This window comes from Microcaecilia unicolor, chromosome 5 (assembly GCF_901765095.1).
Source record: "Microcaecilia unicolor chromosome 5, aMicUni1.1, whole genome shotgun sequence".
Classification (NCBI taxonomy): domain Eukaryota; kingdom Metazoa; phylum Chordata; class Amphibia; order Gymnophiona; family Siphonopidae; genus Microcaecilia; species Microcaecilia unicolor.
The window spans coordinates 320,815,488-320,829,895 of record NC_044035.1 but is presented as its reverse complement, the minus strand read 5'-3'; positions in this window follow the sequence as shown (position 1 = coordinate 320,829,895).

The window sequence follows — 14,408 nt, the reverse complement described above, 5'->3', positions numbered from 1 at the left end:
CCATGGAGCGATACAAAGGCATTATAACATCCTCATTTTTGTTTTCCGTTCCGTTCCTAATAATACCTAACATTCTATTTGCTTTCTTAGCCGCAGCAGCACACTGAGCAGAAGGTTTCAACGTATCATCAACGACGACTCCTAGATCCCTTTCTTGGTCTGTGACTCCTAACATGTGGAACCCTGCATGATGTAGCTATAATTCATGTTCCTCTTTCCCACATGCATCACTTTGCACTTGCTCACATTAAATGTCATCTGCCATTTAGACGCCCAGTCTCGTAAGGTCCTCGTGTAATTTTTCACAATGCTCCCGCGATTAAATGACTTTGAATAACTTTGGGGCTCATTTTCAAAGCACTTAGACTTACAAAGTTTCATAGGTTTCTATGTAACTTTGTAAGTCTAAGTGCTTTGAAAATACACCTCTTTGTGTCATCAGCAAATTTAATTATCTCACTAGTTACTCCCATGTCTAGGTCATTTATAAATATGTTAAAAAGCAGCTGTCCCAGCACAGACCCCTGGGGAACCCCACTAACTACCCTTCTCCACTGAGAATACTGACCATTTAACCCTACTCTCTGTTTTCTATCTTTTAACCAGTTTTTAATCCACAATAGAACACTACCTCCTATCCCATGACTCTCCAATTTCCTCTGGAGTCTTTCATGAGGTACTTTGTCAAACGCCTTCTGAAAATCCAGATACACAATATCAACCGGCTCACCTTTATCCACATGTTTGTTCACCCCTTCAAAGAAATGTACTAGATTGGTGAGGCAAGATTTCCCTTCACTGAATCCATGTTGACTTTGTCTCATTAATCCATGCTTTTGAATATTCTTTGTAATTTTGTTCTTAATAATAGTCTCTACCATTTTGCCCAGCACCGACATTAGGCTCACCGGTCTATAATTTCCCGGATCTCCTCTAGAACCTTTTTTAAAAATCGGCGTTACATTGGCCACCCTCCAATCTCCCGGTACCACGCTCGATTTTAAGGATGCTGGGCTCGATGGACCCTTGGTCTTTTCCCAGTGTGGCATTACTTATGTACTTATATTACTAACAATAGCTCCGCAAGCTCATTTTTCAGTTCTATCAGTACTCTGAGATGAATAACATCCGGTCCAGATTTGCTACTCTTCAGTTTGTAGAGCTGCCCCATTACATCCTCCAGGTTTACAGAGAATTCATTGTTTCTCTGACTCGTCAGCTTCGAATACCATTTCCGGCACCGGTATCCCACCCAAATCTTCCTCGGTGAAGACCGAAGCAAAGCTTGATCGCCTCTTTTACTCCTCGGTCATGTAGCGGTCCAACCGATTCTTTTGCCGGCTTCCTGCTTTTAATATACCTAAAAAAAATGTTACTGTGTTTTTGCGTCCAACGCAATCTTTTTTTCGAAGTCCCTCTTATCCTTCCTTATCAGCACTTTGCATTTGACTTGACATTCCTTATGCTGTTTCTTATTATTTTCAGTCGGTTCTCCCTTCCATTTTCTGAAGGATTTTCTTTTAGCTCTAATAGCTTCCTTCACCTCACTTTTTAACCACACCGGCTGTCATTTGGTCTTCCGTCCTCCTTTTTTATAATACGCGGAATATATTTGGCCTGGGCTTCCAGGATGGTGTTTTTGAACAGCATCCATGCCTGATGTAAATTTTTGACCCTCGTAGTCGCTCCTCTAAATTTTCTTTTCACCGTTCTTCTCATTTTATCATAGTCTCCTTTTTTAAAGTTAAACGCTAACGTATTTGATTTCCTGTGTATACTTACTTCAAAGCTAATATCAAATCTGATCATATTATGATAACTGTTATCAAGTGGCCCCAGCACCATTACCTCCCGCACCAGATCATGCGCTCCACTAAGGACTAGGTGTAGAATTTTTTCTTCTCTTGTCGGCTCCTGTACCAGCTTCTCCATAAAGCTGTCCTTGATTTCATCAAGGAATTTTACCTCCCTAGCGTGCCCCGATGTTACATTTACCCAGTCAATATCGGGTTAATTGAAATCACCCATTATTATTGTGTTGCCCAGTTTGTTTGAGTCCCTAATTTCCTTTAACATTTCTGCATCCATCTGTTCATCCAGGCCAGGCCAGTGATTCCAAGAAGTGTTTTGTTTCCTGCATAATTTTCAATCTATTTGATTCAAGGCTCTCCTTAATATACAATGCTACCCCTCCACCAATTCAATCCATCCTATCACTACGATATAATTTGTACCCCGGTATGACAGTGTCCCACTGGTTATCCTCCTTCCACCAGGTCTCAGAGATGCCTATTATATCTAATTTTTCATTTAGTACAATATATTCTAAGTCTCCCATCTTATTTCTTAGGCTCCTGGCATTCGCATTCAAACATTTCAAAGTATGTTTGTTGTTCCTATTTACATCATGTTTAGTACTTGACTGTATTAATTTGCAGTCTTTTGTCTAATTTTTATTTAAGGACACCTGATCTACTACGGTCTCTTTTGCAACCTCACTATTGGGATACCCTATCTTCCCTGTTTTGGTGATATCTTTGAAAGATACCTTATCCCGAACCATGCGCTTTTGAGCGACTGTCGGCCTTCCCCCCCCCCCCCCCCCCCCCCCCCCATTTCTAGTTTAAAAGCTGCTCTATCTCTTTTTTAAATGCCGATGCTAGTAAGCCTATGGTTTACTGCATTTTGTGGCTAATAAAAATGATTTTCCATAAAGTCAAAACTGTGATAATCATATTTGAATATGAAATGGTAGTCCCTTAACTTCTAAATGTTGTGTCTTGAAACCACAGTTTAATCAGCTATTCAATAAACTGCTAAGAGTGTTGGCAGTCATGTCCACAGGAAGTGTAAACCAGTGCTTACAGAATTTTGCATTAGGGAATCATTGTAGGCATTAAACCGCAGAAATCAAGCAAAGCACAAGTACTAAAAGTCACACTAAAAAAAATAACAATTCTTTGATTGTAATATGGTACAAAGCCAATTTTCAGTGGTCAAAAACTACTCTATTTATGAAGCTCATTTTCCCCTGGCAAGTATTTAAAAAGAAAACAGCAGACATTCTAGCAATTTATTGACTAGCTGATTAAACAGTGGTTTGAAGATACATTGCTGTGTGCTAACCAATTAGTATGTGGTTAGTGCGTGAGCCCTTATTGCCTACATAATAGATTGCGGTACGGGCTCACTCGCCAATGGCCACACGCTAATGGGAAAATTAGTGCATGGCCATTAATACTGAAAATGGAAAAATCGGTAATTTTACCCCTGCAGTAAAACTAGCCTTAGCGCGCAGGAATGACTAGTGAAAGGATATGCTAAGGCCACTTTTTACTAGTGTTTTTTTTTTTTTATGTTTTTCAACTGAAGTTGGAAGGTTGACTGATTTATAGGTTTGGTCTGTGATTTTCAGAGTCCCTCAGTCCACAGCCTGTTAGTGTTTGGATTTTATATCCTGTCCCAATTCAAGTCCTATTATCCAAATCTCTCTCAGATTTAGTCCAGGTTGCCTATCTCTACTTTGGATTCGTGAGCAACAAGGAGAATAAACCAGCTACAGTTTCATATACAAATGGTTTGTTTGCTCTTCAAATGTAACCTATTTTTTAGCTGTTAATATGATGAAGAGACTTTAAGAATATGCCTTTTTTGGAGATAAATAGAATTTCTATAATCTGATTTTATTTTAGGGGGTGGGTTCTTCTTTTATAAATTTCATGGAACATTGAATAATCCTATAACTAGTAGGTACAGTAAATGTCCTCTTGTTACTTTTCTGCAAAGATATATATTTTTCAATGTAGTAACTTCAGGTTTATTGAATAAACATTAAAATCATAATAGTTGATATCAGCATGGTATATAAGGCTTTGTGCCACATCATCTAATGCACATTTTTAACATATTGCAAAATAGAATTTTTGAGCTGAATTATTTTAGTTGATAGTTAGACTTCAGTAGCATCTAATCATAATTTCAACTTAGATTTAAGGACTATAAAAGTCTGTCATAATATAAATCAAGACTTTTTTTTTTTAACATACAAGATCCTTTTTCGTATCTATAAAGCTCTTTTAGCTATATCTTGCTGTACATCTTTTGGGTGGTTACTTAACACACTAGAATGTAGTGAGTAAATGATATTACTATAGGCCAGTCTATTCTCTCGTGCCTTAATGCTGTAAAGCAAAGATTTAACTCTACAAACCCAGTTGAGACTTTATGAGAATATGAAAGGCTGTCAAATACCAGTTCTTGATTATCCATTGAATGAAAAAGAATGAAATAATTAAAAATGTAACAAAAAAAAAAACCCCCAACACTTTTTATTGAGGTGCTTACTATTCTGCAGTACTTCCCAATGTTTCCGTGTCTGTGACCCCACGATTGCACCCTAATAAGATTGTAGGACACCCTTGAGGTGTAGAATATTGTACTTATGGAGAGCTCACCTAGGTTTTGACCCCAAAAGCAGGTTTTATGACCCCATTTGGGGTTCCAACACACAGTTTGGAAATCTCTGCTTTACTACCTTTCAAATGCATAACAAGGCAGTTTACAATCAATATATAAGGATAAAGAATGAAGATGTTCATGCAAGAGATGGAGAGGTCACAAAGAAATATGGGCTGTAAGCATAGAGAAGATGGTATCTCATTTGTTTTAACATTCTGTGGGTCAGAAGTAAGATCCTAAAATGATTTAGATCGACCATTGAGAGCCAGTGATGCTTGAATAACATGGTCATGTTTCTTGGTGTGTAAAAGAAAGGTCCAATGGCAATAATTTGGTTTACAGTCATTTTAGATAGGATGATCTTAATCCAGAGTAGATGAAGCTGAAGTAGTCAAGGCAGGATATTATAAGTGCATGTATCAAAGTGTTGTGATTGGGCAGATTATTAAGTTGTTATTTTAGCACAGGGTCTCATTGCGTAAAATGGGAACCTGTGGAAAAATAACCCAATTTAACAGTAGCCCAGGTTGATAACATCCCCTTTTAGTCTACAAATGATAGCTGGTAATCAATAATGATGCCTAGGTATTTGAATGATTCACCAGAGGGAGTGAAATACCCTGCAGAGATGGAGAAGTAGGTGAGTAAAATAGCATGCCAGTGATCCAGGGGCTGGAGGATGTTCTTTAATAAAGAATTTTATTGAAGGTTTGAAGACTCGACACAACGTCATGTTTCGGCCATCAGGCCTGCATCAGGAGTCTGCTGTGCAGAATGCTGCAGAGCAATGATGATGGAAGTCCTTTGGAGATCTTACAGCAGTCTATCAGGGGATATGAAGCAAAAATTGAGAAAGTAACTTAACACTTGATAAGATGTGTTGTAAAAAATGTGTAATATAGTGAGGAGCATTGACCTCTTGCACGGAGTGTTAATGAATAACAATGAGGATGGTTCTTCAGAAGTAACGTGGTAGTCTTTAAAAAGACTGTTTTGGAAAAGTCCGTCAAAATTGCTGCACGCACTGCTAGTTGTGTCGAGTCTTCAAACCTTCAATAAAATTCTTTATTAAAGAACATCCTCCAGTTTCTGGCATCCTTGGTCGCTCTCCCACTTTTTGTACATTACTGTTTTTACTGTGGGGCGTTCTCCGCTTGCTGGCGGATCTTCTCTCACAGTGATCCAGGGAGCCACAGACTTATTAGGGTTCAGCATCAGTCATTGCACAGAATTATAAAACATTCATCACTTGGAAACCAGTGTTTAATGCACTTGCCATCTAAGTGTGGTTAGCATTTTTTGTTAAATTGACTGTTGACACTTTATTCATATAGTGGTATATAATGCAGTGGATCTGAACCCTATCCTCAGGGATCCCTGCTAATTAGATTTTCAGGATATGTATAATAAATATGCATAAGATATATTGTACTTGGTATAGATATGTACAGTATGTTTTTTTCAGTCTTTTAAGTTTTAACAAGTTCTGTATGCACATATTTATAAAAGCATTGTACTGAAGGGCTGATGCTTAGAACCCCTGCGCTCTTCTGAACTGTGCGGGAAAAATACTGCTGGAACAGTGCGGGGAATGAACTTCCTAATAATCAACGCTAATAACATGCAAATTTAGGCATGTTATTAGCGTTGATCATAGGGGGACTTCTGTGGGAGGATTGTGCCTGGGCATGCACTCAAGGCACAATCCTCCTGCAGAAGAGGTTTGACAGGTCAAGACCCCCCCCCCTTTCCTCCACACTTGCAATACAAAAAAAACCTGGTGGTCCACTGGGACCCATACTAGACCCTCACCCACCTAAGGGCTAGCACTGGGCGGGGCTTAACTACCATTTAAGGGAGTTCCTCTTATATGGTAGTTAAGCCCCGTCCAGTGCATCCCAGGATGCACAGAGTACATGCCACCATTTTGAGGCGGTGCCCACAGGAGGAAGGAGATAATGCTACCTCCTGTTTTGAGGTATAGGGAGGTTTTGGGGTGGGCCCGGGCCCACCAGTAGACCACTAGGCTAGCTCTCAGGTGGGTGGGGGGATCTGGTAAGGGTCCCACTGGACCACCAGTGGTTTTGGTGGTGTTGGGGAGGGTTGTGGGATCTTGAGGCCCACTGAACCTGCAGACCCTTGTGTTTGTGGGGGGGGGACCTGGAAGCATGCTGAACAGGGTCTCCCCATTCCTCCTGCAGGAACAGCGCCCTTGTTTGGCATGTTGCACACTGAGCATTGGGGAGGAATACTGATAACCCTGTTTAGCATTCATTTGCATGCTCATTGCATTCAGAGCCGGCAAGCTCGTTATTTCATGCGTTCACCAGCTCTGAACATTTTGCAGTAGCAAATACGGCTGCTAGTCCAGCACAAATGGTCTCTAGCGCCTGCATTTGCTTCTGAGCGTTGAGGCCTGAAGGCGATAAATGGAAAATTACCTCTTAATTGTAAAAAAAAATGGATTTTTTTTTTTTTTTGAATTGCTGGTAGAATTTGTACAGTAAAGTTCTATTTTAAAAATAGAAGGAAATACAATATGTTGACGCTAAGATTTGAGACTAATTTTTTCTTTTTTCCAGTTAGATCTAGGGCATATTGCACTCTGTTCTGTGTTATGAGGGCAATTTTCAAACCCATTTACGTAGGTAAAAGAAGTTTTAACAATATGAATTGGTCATCTGGAATTGCCTCTCTCAACATTATTAAACGTCTTTGCCTTGTTCTGTAACTTTTATTCTTATAACCACATTGACAGTTGGGATTTTCAGAGGAATGTTGAGGTCTGGGGGGGATGAAGTACATAAGACATAAGAATTGCCATACTGGGTCAGATAAAGGTCCATCAACCCTAGTGTCTTGTTTTCAGCAGCGTCCAAACCAGGTCACATGTATCTTGCAGAATCCCAAGAAGTAACTATTTACCCCCAGGGATGAGCAGGGGCTTTCCCCAGGTCTACCTTAATACCAGTTTATGGACTTTGCCTCCAGGAACCTTATCCAGACCTTTTTTTAAACCCATCTATGCGAACTGCTTTTATTATATCCTCTGGCAACAAGTTCTGTAGATGGTATTTTCAAATCTTTGCATGTGTTTTTCCACCAAAAATATACCCACAGAAAAAAACAGGTTTAAGTGACCAGCAGGCTCATTTTCAAAAGAGATGGACATCCAAAAAGTGACATAAATCGGCATTTGGACGTCCATTTCACAGAGACGTCCAAATCAGTATAATCGAAACCACAGTTTGGACGTCTTTCTCAGAAGTCCGTCGGAAGGACGTCCAAATCTTAAGGGGATGTATTGGAGGCGTGTTTAAGGAGGGACTTGGGTGTTCATAAGACTTTGACATCTTTGAGCCATAATGGAACAAAGCAAAGACATCCAGGACTAAAACTTTGATGTTTTCAGCTACACCTGTTTTTCTTACGAATAAGGCACAAAAAGGTGCCTGAAATGACCAGCTGACCACTGGAGGGAATCAGGGATGACCTCTCCTTACTCCCCCAGTGGTCACTAACCCCCTCCCAACCCCAAGAATTGTGATGAACATTACTTGCCAGCCTCAGATGTCATACTCAGGTCCATTATAGCGCATGCAGGTCCCTGGAGTTGTTTTGTAGTAGGTGCAGTGCACTTCAGACAGGTGGACGCAGGCCCATACCCCCCCCCCCCCCCCCCACACACACACACACACACATGCACTATCTGTTACACTTGTGGAAGAAATATCGAGCCCTCCAAAACCCACCAGAAACTCTACCCACATTTAGGTGCCCCCTTCACCAGTAAGGGCTATGGTAGTGGTGTACAGTTGGGGGTAGTGGGTTTTGGGGACTCGGCAAACAAGGTAAGGGAGCAATGGTCAGATGTGTACATGGGAGCTTTTTAGGAATCCACTGTAGTGCCCCCTAGGGTGCCTGATTGCTGTCCTGGCACATCAGGGGGACCAGTCTACTAAAAATGCTGGCTTTTCCCACATCCAAATGACTTGAATTTGGACGTTTTAGACTTGAACGTTTTTGGTTTCAAAAATGGCCGAAAATCAAAGACGTCCAAATCGCAAAACATCCAAATCCAAGGACGCCCATGGTATTTTCAAACACAAAAGATGGACGTCCATCTTTTTCGAAAATGACCTCCCCGCTTCGGAATTTGTAAAACATCCAAATTCTGACTTAGACGTTTATTTTGAAAATGCCCCTCTATGTGTACCGTGTATTCAGAGCAAGTTTCAAAGTGAAAGAATGCATGTGTTTTCACTTTAAAACCTGGTTCAAAGCTTACAGATAAAAAGTGTACACTTTCCTGATTGCAATGCATACAGTTTGAAAACTGCCCTCTGTTCACTCTGTGGGATCCAAGATTCCACTATTATCAATGTTACATTTTTTTCAATTCAATTTCTTATCTCTGTAGTAATTGTGCACAGTTACCGTCAGGGCTGGTGTTTTGCCATGTTGGGGCTTGGGGCAGAAATTAAGGAGGAGACTCCACCAATCCTCTCTCTCCTCCTTGCTCCCCCCCAATCTCCCCACCCACCATTACTCCCACACATGATACAGCTTTAAATGATTTTTATTCATTGAATAGGCAAATCAGAAGATTTCTTCAACAGTATAAAACTTCAGAAATTTGAACAAATCACTAAGAAGTAAAATGGGCCTTCCTTGCTTTTGCAGAGGCAAAATCTGCAGTTATTTTTAGACAAGTCTAGCTTGTGCAGATTTCTTACTGATTTGAGATCTCAGCGATACCATTCAGATGATCTAGTAGCACTGCTGAACACAATTAGTTCTTCAATAACTTTTAAATGTGAGAAGCTTCTGGCTCCTGAGGCTACAGTTCCAGGTATAGTGAAAGCAGCTGTAACACAATGCTTAAGTTTGTGTACAGATCCAATCACTTTTTAGCATAAGTTTAACATCTCTAGAGGTGACTTACATATTTCGGCTGGCAAGACAGTTACAGTTGAGCATATCTCAAAATTCATCAGTCACCCATTTCTTGAGCCAAATTTTGCAATTGTCTCTTAGGGCCCTGATTACTAAGCCACATTATAGGTGTGTTAGCGTCTTTAACGCGCATTAACCATGTATACGTGTTAACTGTGTACATGCCTACAATATCCCTACAGGCATCTACATGGTTAGTGCATGCTAATTGTAGGTGCATTAAAAATGCTAGCATGCCTTAGTAAACAGGGCCCTTAATGTGTTTTCACTTATAGTCTTCCCCATTTCCTTGGTTGAGAAAATAAAGCCAAACAAAACATTATTTTTAAACTCCAGCTGAAAAAACCTCTCATTCAAGCTAGTAATTGCAACAGCAACCAGTGAGGGTAATCTTGCTTTCACTTTTCCTGTGCACTAATGTCACAACCATCATCCACACCTTCATGATCAAACATCTGTTTTCTCTTTTATTTATTTATTTGTTACATTTGTATCCCACATTTTCCTACCTATTTGCAGGCTCAATGTGGCTTACAGTTTCCGTCATGACTTATGCCATTTCAGAGTACAGATACAATTGGTAATATATAGCTTCTGTTTTCCGGAAAAGTGAGCTCAATCTCATGCAGAGGCATATGCTGAGGTAAACCCATTTTGTTTGAAAATTTTCAAAAATATTAAAGCCATATTTCATTTTTAAGAACATTCGTTCCATCAGTGGGGTTCTGAAGGAGTTTACCTGTGCAATTGATATGAAACAAAACATGCCATACAATAGAAATTATAAAGATGGCAATTCTATAAATCGGTCTCAAGACTTAGGCACCCCAATGCCATGCACCTAGTACCAATTTTGTAACGGTATCTGAGCACCAAGATTCCATTATCGACTACCAGTGTAAGTCAGCATTGGTGCCTAACTGTACCCTGAAGTGTGTGCAACTTATAGTATTCTATAATTTCTCCGAGGACAAGCAGGCTGCTTGTTCTCACTGATGGGTGACGTCCACGGCAGCCCCTCCAATCGGAAACTTCACTAGCAAAGTCCTTTGCTAGCCCTCGCGCGCCCGCGCGCACCGCGCATGCGCGGCCGTCTTCCCGCCCGAAACCGGCTCGAGCCGGCCAGTCTTCTTTTGTCCGCACTCGGTACGGTCGTGTTTTCGCCGTGTCGAGCCCCGGAAAGTCGACCTCGCGCGTCCAATTTATTTTGAGCGTGTTTTTTTCCTTCGGGAAAGTTTTCTCTTAGTCGGGAAGTGCTCCGGAAACCCCCCGCCGGGTTTCGTGTAAATCCTCCCCGTACTTCCAGCTTTTTGCCCCGGTAAGTTTTCTTTCGTCGTCGGGGTAGGCCTCTTTTTGGCCTCGGTCGAGATTTTTCTCCCTCTAAATTTTGGTGCTTCAAATTTCGCCATTTCGGCTTTTGATTTCGCCGGCGTGATTTTTCCGCCCATGACATCGAAGCCTTCCAGCGGCTTCAAGAAGTGCACCCAGTGCGCCCGGGTTATCTCGCTCACTGATCGACACTCGTCGTGTCTTCAGTGTCTGGGGGCCGAGCACCGCCCTCAGAACTGCAGTCTGTGTTCCCTGCTTCAAAGGCGGACTCAGGTAGCGAGACTAGCCCAGTGGAACGTGTTGTTCTCGGGCTCTTCGTCGGCATCGGCACCGGGATCTTCGAGTGCATCGACGTCGTCAGCGTCCAGACCATCTTCCTCGGCCGCCCCTGCATCGAGTGCATCGAGGCATCGGGCCTCTGCATCGGCGCCGAGACATCGGATAGCTGCATCGACGTCGGTGGTACCAGGACCTCGTCTGCTGATGTCGTCGGACGGTGGTGCATCGGGTGGAGTGCAGGTGAGGGCTGTCCATTCCCCTGCTGGTGGCGGTGAGCCCTCGGGTGGGTCTCCGCCTACCCTGAGGGCTCCTGCGGTACAGCCCCCCCGAGATCGACCTTCTTCAGTCTCGGCCCCGAGGAAGCGACGGATGGATTCGACGTCCTCCTCGTCGGTGCCGGGGAGCTCCGGTGACATGCTTCGGAAGAAATCGAAGAAGCATCGACACCGGTCTCCTCCCCGTGTCGGCACCGAGAGCTCTGGGTCGCCGAGGGATTCGGCACCCAGCAGGCATCGGCACCGAGAGGACCGCTCACCCTCTGTTCAAGAGGTGTCGATGCGCTCCGCTCTGGACAGCCCGGAACAGCCTCCACGCCCGGAACAGGTACTGACGTCGACGCCTGCATCGACCTCTCAGCCTTTCTCTGCAGCCACTCTAAACGAGAGCCTCCGGGCCGTTCTCCAGAGATTCTGGGAGAGCTGTTGCGCCCTACCCCTCCGGTACCGGCGGTGCTTGCGCCTCCGGTACCGTCGAGCGTGGCGCCGGCTGGCCCATCGCCCAGGTTGAGGTCCCCGACGTCGGTACCGCGTGCGGTGCCGACCGCGGCCACCTCCCAGGAAGGCTCCCCGACCACGTCGGCGGAGGGAGCTTCGCCGATGCGGGCAAGGGAGTCTACCTCTCGACGCCCCCATCGTGGACGGGGTTCCACGGAGTCGAGCAGGGCGAGGTTGCAGACACAGGTCCGGGAACTCGTGTCTGACACCGAGGGTGAGGCCTCGTGGGAGGAAGAGGAAGATCCCAGATATTTCTCTGACGAGGAGTCTGAAGGTCTTCCGTCTGATCCCACTCCCTCTCCTGAGAGACAGCTTTCTCCTCCCGAGAGTCTGTCTTTCGCTTCCTTTGTCCGGGAGATGTCTACGGCCATCCCCTTCCCGGTGGTTGTGGAGGACGAGCCCAGGGCTGAAATGTTTGAGCTCCTGGACTATCCTTCTCCACCTAAGGAAGCGTCCACTGTTCCCTTGCACCATGTCCTGAAGAAGACATTGCTTGCGAACTGGACCAAGCCATTAACTAATCCCCACATTCCCAAGAAGATCGAGTCCCAGTACCGGATCCATGGGGACCCAGAGCTGATGCGCACTCAGTTGCCTCATGACTCTGGAGTTGTGGATTTGGCCCTAAAGAAGGCTAAGAGTTCTAGGGAACATGCTTCGGCGCCCCCGGGCAAGGACGCTAGAACCTTAGACTCCTTTGGGAGGAAGGCCTACCATTCCTCTATGCTCGTGTCCAAGATCCAGTCCTACCAGCTCTACACGAGCATACACATGCGGAACAATGTGCGGCAGTTGGCGGGCTTGGTTGATGCTCTTCCCCCTGAGCAAGCCAAGCCTTTTCAGGAGGTGGTCAGGCAGCTGAAGGCGTGCAGAAAATTCCTGGCCAGAGGAGTTTATGACACTTTTGATGTTGCGTCCAGGGCCGCTGCTCAAGGTGTGGTGATGCGCAGGCTCTCATGGCTGCGTGCCGCCGACCTGGAGAATAGAATCCAGCAGCGGATTGCGGACTCGCCTTGCCGTGCGGATAACATTTTTGGCGAAAAAGTCGAACAGGTGGTAGAGTCTCTCCACCAGCGGGACACCGCATTCGACAAGTTCGCCCGCCGGCAGCCTTCAGCTTCTACCTCTACAGGTAGACGATTTTTCGGGGGAAGGAAGACTGTTCCCTATACTTCTGGCAAGCGTAGGTACAATCCTCCTTCCCGACAGCCTGCGGCCCAGGCTAAGCCCCAGCGCGCTCGCTCTCGTCAGCAGCGTGCGACTCAGCAAGGCCCCGCGGCTCCCCAGCAAAAGCAAGGGGCGAGCTTTTGACTGGCTCCAGCAGAGCATAGCCGATATCCAAGTGTCAGTGCCGGGCGACCTGCCTGTCGGAGGGAGGTTGAAAGCTTTTCACCAAAGGTGGCCTCTCATAACCTCCGATCAGTGGGTTCTCCAAATAGTCCGGCAAGGATACACCCTCAATTTGGCCTCAAAACCTCCAAATTGTCCTCCGGGAGCTCAGTCCTACAGCTTCCAGCACAAGCAGGTACTTGCAGAGGAACTCTCCGCCCTTCTCAGCGCCAATGCGGTCGAGCCCGTGCCATCCGGGCAAGAAGGGCTGGGATTCTATTCCAGGTACTTCCTTGTGGAAAAGAAAACAGGGGGGATGCGTCCCATCCTAGACCTAAGGGCCCTGAACCAATATCTCGTAAAAGAAAAGTTCAGGATGCTTTCCCTGGGCACCCTTCTCCCCATGATTCAGCAAAACGATTGGCTATGCTCTCTGGACTTGAAGGATGCCTACACACACATCCCGATACTGCCAGCTCACAGACAGTATCTGCGATTTCAGCTGGGCACACGCCACTTCCAGTACTGTGTGCTACCCTTTGGGCTCGCCTCCGCGCCCAGGGTGTTCACAAAGTGCCTAGCTGTGGTAGCAGCGGCGCTTCGCAGGCTGGGGGTGCACGTGTTCCCATATCTCGACGATTGGCTGGTGAAGAACACATCCGAGGCAGGAGCCCTGCAGTCCATGCAGATGACTATTCGCCTCCTGGAGCTACTGGGGTTTGTGATAAATTACCCAAAGTCCCATCTTCTCCCAGTGCAGAAACTCGAATTCATCGGAGCCCTGCTGGATTCTCGGACGGCTCGCGCCTATCTCCCAGAGACGAGAGCCAACAACTTGTTGTCCCTCGTCTCGCGGGTGCGAGCGTCCCAGCAGATCACAGCTCGGCAGATGTTGAGATTGCTGGGCCACATGGCCTCCACAGTTCATGTGACTCCCATGGCCCGCCTTCACATGAGATCTGCTCAATGGACCCTAGCCTCCCAGTGGTATCAGGCCGCTGGGGGTCTAGAGGACGTGATCCACCTGTCCACGAGTTTTCTCGAATCCCTGTTTTGGTGGACGATTTGCTCCAATTTGACTCTGGGACGTCCCTTCCAAATTCCTCAGCCACAAAAAGTGCTGACCACGGATGCGTCTCTCCTGGGATGGGGAGCTCATGTCGATGGGCTTCACACCCAAGGAAGTTGGTCCCTCCAAGAACGCGATCTACAGATCAATCTTCTGGAGTTGCGAGCGATCTGGAACGCTCTGAAGGCTTTCAGAGATCGGCTGTCCCACCAAAT